Genomic DNA, 6,187 nt, shown 5'->3' on the forward strand with positions numbered 1-6,187 from the left:
AGTGGGAAAGGTTATCGGGTACATAATCTGGATGAGGGTAAGTGCACTAAAGAAAACAGGGAAAGTGAAGAGAGTTGCAGATGGCATTACTTTAGATGGATGGTATAGGTCTCTTCAACAAGGTAGTATTTTATTAGAGTCCTGAGTGGAGTGAGAACCATGGGATACCAGACATGAGGAATAAAGAACAAAGGCCCGCCCTGGCCGGTTTGGCTCAGCGGTTAGAGCGTCCACCTGCGGTCCAGAGAGACCCGGGTTCGGTTCCCGCTAAGGGCACGTACCTCGGTTGCAGTTTGTCCCCGGCCCTGGTTGGTCGTGCGGGTGGCAGCCACTCGATGTGGCCCTTTCACATCGATGTTTCCCTCTCTCTCTCTTCCTCTCTCTCCCTCCCACTCTGTCTGTACAAAAAAATGGAAAAATGTCCTCGGATGAGGATTAAAAAAAAAAAAAAAGAACAAAGGCCCTTTGGTAGAGCATCCTTGGTCTGTTTAAACACACACACACACACAGCACACAGGCCTATATGGCTGGAACAAAGTGGACCAAGGAGAGGAGTAGATTAGGTTGAAGAGGTGGCTAGGAACAAGATTGTGTGGACTAGCAAAACAGCTCTGAAGACAAGGACATTTTAGTTTCCTCTCATTTTCAAAGCCAGACAGATGTGTGCTTACGATCAACTTTCAAAGAGGCTAACACTGAAAGGGTGTGTCTGATCACAAGTCCTACTTGGGCCAATGAAAAGAAACTATTGGATATGGTAAATAGGTACTTATTTATTCTAGCTTCTTTCTAATGTGCTTTCTGGGACCTAAAAGGTCTCTGTGGTCTACTAGTTAGAATAAAGGCTTACGGAGTATTATGGGTTGAATCATGTCTCCCTTCCCAAATTTATATATTGAAGTCCTAATCCCCAATACCTCAGAATGTGACCTTATTTGGAAATAGGATTGTTGCAGATGTGGTTAAGATGAGGTCATACTGGAGTAGGGTAGGCCCCTAATCCAATATGATTGGTGCTGTATAAAAAGGGGGAATTTGGACATGGAAACACTCCCAGAGAGAACACCATGTGAAGATGAAGACAGAGATTGGGATGATATAGCAGGAGCCAAGGCATTTCAAAAATTGCCTGTGAAACATCCAGAAGCTAGGGAGACACATGGAACAGACTCTCCCGTGTAGATCTCAGAAGGAACCAACCCTGCAGACACCTTGATCTCAAGACTTCTAACCTCCAGAACTGAGAAAATAAAGTAGCATTTAAACCACCCAATTTATGGTGCTTTGTTACAGCATACCTAGCAAATTAATACATGGGGTCAAGTTATTTATTTTTTGAGTGGAAAGGAGGGAGGGAGGGAGAGAAACATTGATGTGAGAGAGACATTGATTGGTTGCCTCCTGCATGACTCCAACCGGGGCTGGGAATTGAACCTGCAACCCAGGTAAGTGCCCTTGACAGGGAATCAAATCCAAGACCCTTCAGTCCTCAGGCTGACACTCTAACCACTGAGCAAAACCAGCCAAGGCTGGGGTCAAGTAATTTAAAAGGAATTTTGGCCCCTGGCCGATTTGGCTCAGCGGTACAGCGGCAGCCCATGGATCAATGAGTCACGGGTTCGATTCCAGTTAAGGGCACATACCTCGATTGCAGTTTGTCCCCGGCCCTGGTCGGGGTCATGTGGGAGGCAACCAGTCATTGTGTCTCTCTCACATCCATCTTTCTCTCTCTCTCCCTCCCACTCTATCTGAAGATAAATAGAAAAATATCCTAAATATCCTCGGGTGAGAGTTAAAAAATAAAAGGAATTTTGGCTTGGGTCTATGCCACATATCCATCCTGTGGTTATTTCCCAGTTCCTGTCGCAACAGTTGTAATAGACATACTTGGCAACTGGCAAAACCTTCACTTTGACACAGCATGCAAGCTTTGCAAGAACAAAGGAAAGCCCCTGGAACTGTTCTTCCCCTACCAGAATCATAAACCAAGGGCAACAGTGCATCCCTGAGGGAATGATAGCTATTACCACCACCATCAAAGACTGAGAACTTCAGGAGTGCTGACCCCTATCTATTCACATGTAAATCATTTGCCTTGTACAGGACTTGGCTGGTAGCTGTTATTTCAGATATCCCTTTATAAAGCAAATCAACACCTGCCCCTGGCACCTGCAGCCATGCAACTATTGACCTGGAATATGCTTTTTCCCCCCCTCTAGCCCAAAGAGCAGAAAACATGAAAAGCAGATTACTTTCACCTGTCAGGGTCAACAGTCCATCTTGCTGCCCTACATCTGCGTTATATCAGCCCTCCAGCTCTGTTGAAATCTCGTCTGCAGGCACTTAAATCATCTCATATTTCTCAGCAGAACATCACTCAACATGGTGACATCACGTTTTTTGGACCTAATAAGAAATAACAGGTATGTAAATGCCTTGGTAAGAAAAAAACCATGTGTTTTAGAGGATAGGCAATAATCCTGTAGAAATTAAGAACACTTTCACCTCCATGAAGGTTTTAGGGATCCAGAGGAATCATCTGGAGCATGGCAGGTAATCTAAAGTAAAGATGCGCTGTTGCACTGTACACTCCTCCACTAAAAATTGAGCATTTGATTTTAGAAGTAACATACCGTATTTGGTTATGCTTCACTGACCTGTTTACCAAGTAACCCATAAGGCTACCAGCTTTGACGGGCCCCAAAAAGGAGAATGGTCGGCAGTGGGTACAGGCTGCAATGTAAGCAGTTGGTTTTATGATCTAGCAGATCCAGTGGTGAGCAAAGTCCCTTGGCAAATGAGGAAACAGAATTCACATTGTGGCAAACTTCCATAAGAGAATCATAGCACAGGGCCTTATGATTTTGGAGTGAAGCCATACTATTTTTGGCAATGGCTATTCTTTTACTACCGAGCCCTGCTCCAAGCTCTGGGGGACCAGCTGGGCACTTAATAGCAGTTAGATTATATCAGATCCCTTCCATCATAGAGAAAGCAGTAATTTATCCTCACTGGAAAAGACATGCATTCAAGATATGGATTGTTTCCATGCATGCCAAGCCTAAAATATTCACAAAGAAATTTTAAACTGAGAAAAATCCCAATTATTATAAAACCAGACATTTCCCTCATCCCCTGTTACTCTAAATGTGGTTATATGTTCACATTGAGAAGCATAGTGGCTAAGAGGATAGACTCCAGAGCCAAAACCCCTGGGTAGGAATTCTAACTCCACTTTTTAAGTATCTTATGACTTTGGGCAAATTATTTAACCTTTCTATTTCAGTTTCTTCATTTGGGACTGTGAGCATTAAAGAAATACACATAACAGTGCCTGGCCTGTAGTAAGTGCTATATGTATTAGCTGGTATCGTTTTCATTATGATCATGATCATCATCATTATCTATAAATTTACTGAATGCACCCTGGCCAGTTTGGCTTAGCGGTTGGAGCATTGGCCTGCGGAACAGAGAGTCCCGGGTTCAGTTCCCGCTAGGGGCATATATCAAAAAAAAAAAAAAAATTTACTGAATGCCTTATTCATCATGTGGTATCCCACACAACACTGCCTCTCATCCAATGAGGCAGGGGGCTAAGATTAACGAATCATCCCAAAGCAGCCAGCCTTACAGAATAGTCAAATGGCTTACAAATAGTTCACAATTCTTAACACCCACAAGAGAAATACCAGGGAACATGGTGAGTCCATCCATTGACTAGAAGTTTTCTGGCCAATTTGGGGCTCCTCATTGAATGAACCAATAGCCTAAAGGGGGTAATTGTGTTAGGTGGAGTGATTGATCTGATTGTTTAATGGGATATGGGAAGAGGTATTCCTGGAATCTAAAAGACCCTCTGGGCTACTTCTTTTTTTTTTATTTTAAACATGTCTTTATTGATTTTTTTAGAGAGAGAAATAGAAACATTGATGTGAGAGAGACATCAATCAACTGCCTCCTGCATGTCCCCCACTGGGGATCAAGCCCACAACCCAGGCATGTGCCCCAACCAGGAATTGAACTGGGACCTCTCAGTCCATAGGACAATGCTCAATCCACTGAGCCACACCGGCAGGGCTGGGGCTACTTCTAGTACTACCATATTTAGGAGTAAAAGTTCTAAAAAGTTAGACCACTAAGGGTTTAATTCCTTTAAGAATAAAGATTTGGGTCACCATACCAGATAAAGACCTCATCCAGCTGAGGTACTGGCTGGGAGAAAAGGAACTTAGAATAGGTAGTGGAGAAAGAAAGTTATGAATATAAGTACAAGGGTGGGCAAAAGTAGGTTTGCAGTTACATTTGACATTCTTTTGCATTAGTAAAGCTATTGTAATAATCATAACCTGCATGTCTTTTTCCATACAAACAACAGCAAACCTACTTTTGCCCACCCCTGTAATTCATGAGAACTTGAGAAATGAGGACTACACTAGCCTTTCCTTTTTTTCCTTGCTGTACCGTGTATGTTATAGCAATCAACCTGTTTCTTTCCCATTTCCCACATTTTCCCTAATATTATAAGGTGTGTTAATTGTTGGTAACTTGATAATGTAGTCCTTAGGTTACAGGTTGTTGAGGTAGAATTGTGACTAAACTAGATTGGACATCACCCATAAATAGATGCATGCTAGGAGGATTTTTTTTTTTTTTTTTGGTATGTGCCCCTAGCGGAACCGAACCCAGGAGTCTATGGTCCACAGGTCGATGCTCCAACCGCTGAGCCAAACTGGCCAGGGCTAGGGAGGGGTTTTAAATCCCTAAAAAGCCAAAGGATGAATTGGTGTAGTTATGGATAATTGGCTGTCAGCATCCATTCTAATCTCTTTCTCATACTGCCAAGGCTGCAGAGTTAAACGCCGTTTCCCAGAATCCCTTGCGGTTAATATTCTGCATGCAAATTAGTGTCTATAAATGGCATCTATTTATATAAGAGTTGGGAGGAGAAAGTGAGACCAAGGCCATCTCCCAGCAGCATTCCAGTGTCTAATCACTGGTTTCATGCCGTTGAAAAGCAGTGGTAACAGTGGCAGAGATGGCCTTCAGATCCTCAGGTTGCAGCTACAATGCTGTGTGTATTTTTTAACCATCCTATTTATTTTTATTTTTATTTTTTTATCCTCACCTGAGGACATTTTTTGATATTTTGTTCAGATAGAGTGGGAGGGAGGGAGAAAGAGAGAAACATCAACGTGAAATGGACACATGGAGTGGTTGCCACCCACATGAACCAACCAGGGCCAGGGACAAACTGCAACCGAGGTACGTGCCCTTAGCGGGAACAGAACCCGGGTCTCTCCGGACCGCAGGCCAACGCTCTAACTGCTGAGCCAAACTGGCCAGGGCAATCCTGTTTTTTTTTTATTGAGATATAACACAAAATTCATCATTTTAAACTGTACAATTTAGTAGATTTTAAATATATTCACAAAGTTGTGCAACTATCACCACTATCTAATTCTACATTTCTATCACCTCCAAAGAAACCTATTAGCAGTCAGTCCCAAGTCCCTCCTCCTCCTAGCCCTGGCAACCACTAATCTAATTTCTGTCCCTATGAATTTGCCTATTCTGGACATTTCATATAAGAGGAATCATACAATATGTAGCCTTTTGTGTCTGACTTCTTTCACTTAGCATAAGCTTTTCAAGTTTCATCCTTATTGTAGCATGTAACAATACTTCATTCCATTTTACGGCTAAATAATATTTCATTGTATATTGTATGTATATACCATGTTTTGTTTTGTTTTTTAAAGATTTTTTTATTGCTTTTTTTTAGAGAGAGAGGAAAGGAGAGGGAGAGAGAGATAGAGAAATATCCATGTAAGAGCAAAAACATTGATCCACTACCTCCTGTACAACCCTACTGGGGACTGAGCCTGAAACCCGGGCATGTGCCCTGACCAGAATTGAGCCAGCTACCTTTTGGTGCAGGCACAACACCCAACCAAATGAGCCATGTCAGCCAGGACTATACCACATTTTCTTTATCTGTTCATTAATTGGTGAATGTTAAGTTTCTTTCTACTTTTTGGTTATTGTGAATAATGCTACTATGAATATTAGTGTACAAATATCTATTCAAGTCCCTGCTTTCAATTCTTTTGAGTATATACCCAGAAATAGAATTGCTGGATTATATGGAAATTCTGTGTTTAATTTTTTGAGGAGCTACCATCCTGTT

Source organism: Molossus molossus, unplaced genomic scaffold (genome assembly GCF_014108415.1).
Source record: "Molossus molossus isolate mMolMol1 unplaced genomic scaffold, mMolMol1.p scaffold_m16_p_12, whole genome shotgun sequence".
Taxonomy (NCBI): Eukaryota; Metazoa; Chordata; class Mammalia; order Chiroptera; family Molossidae; genus Molossus; species Molossus molossus.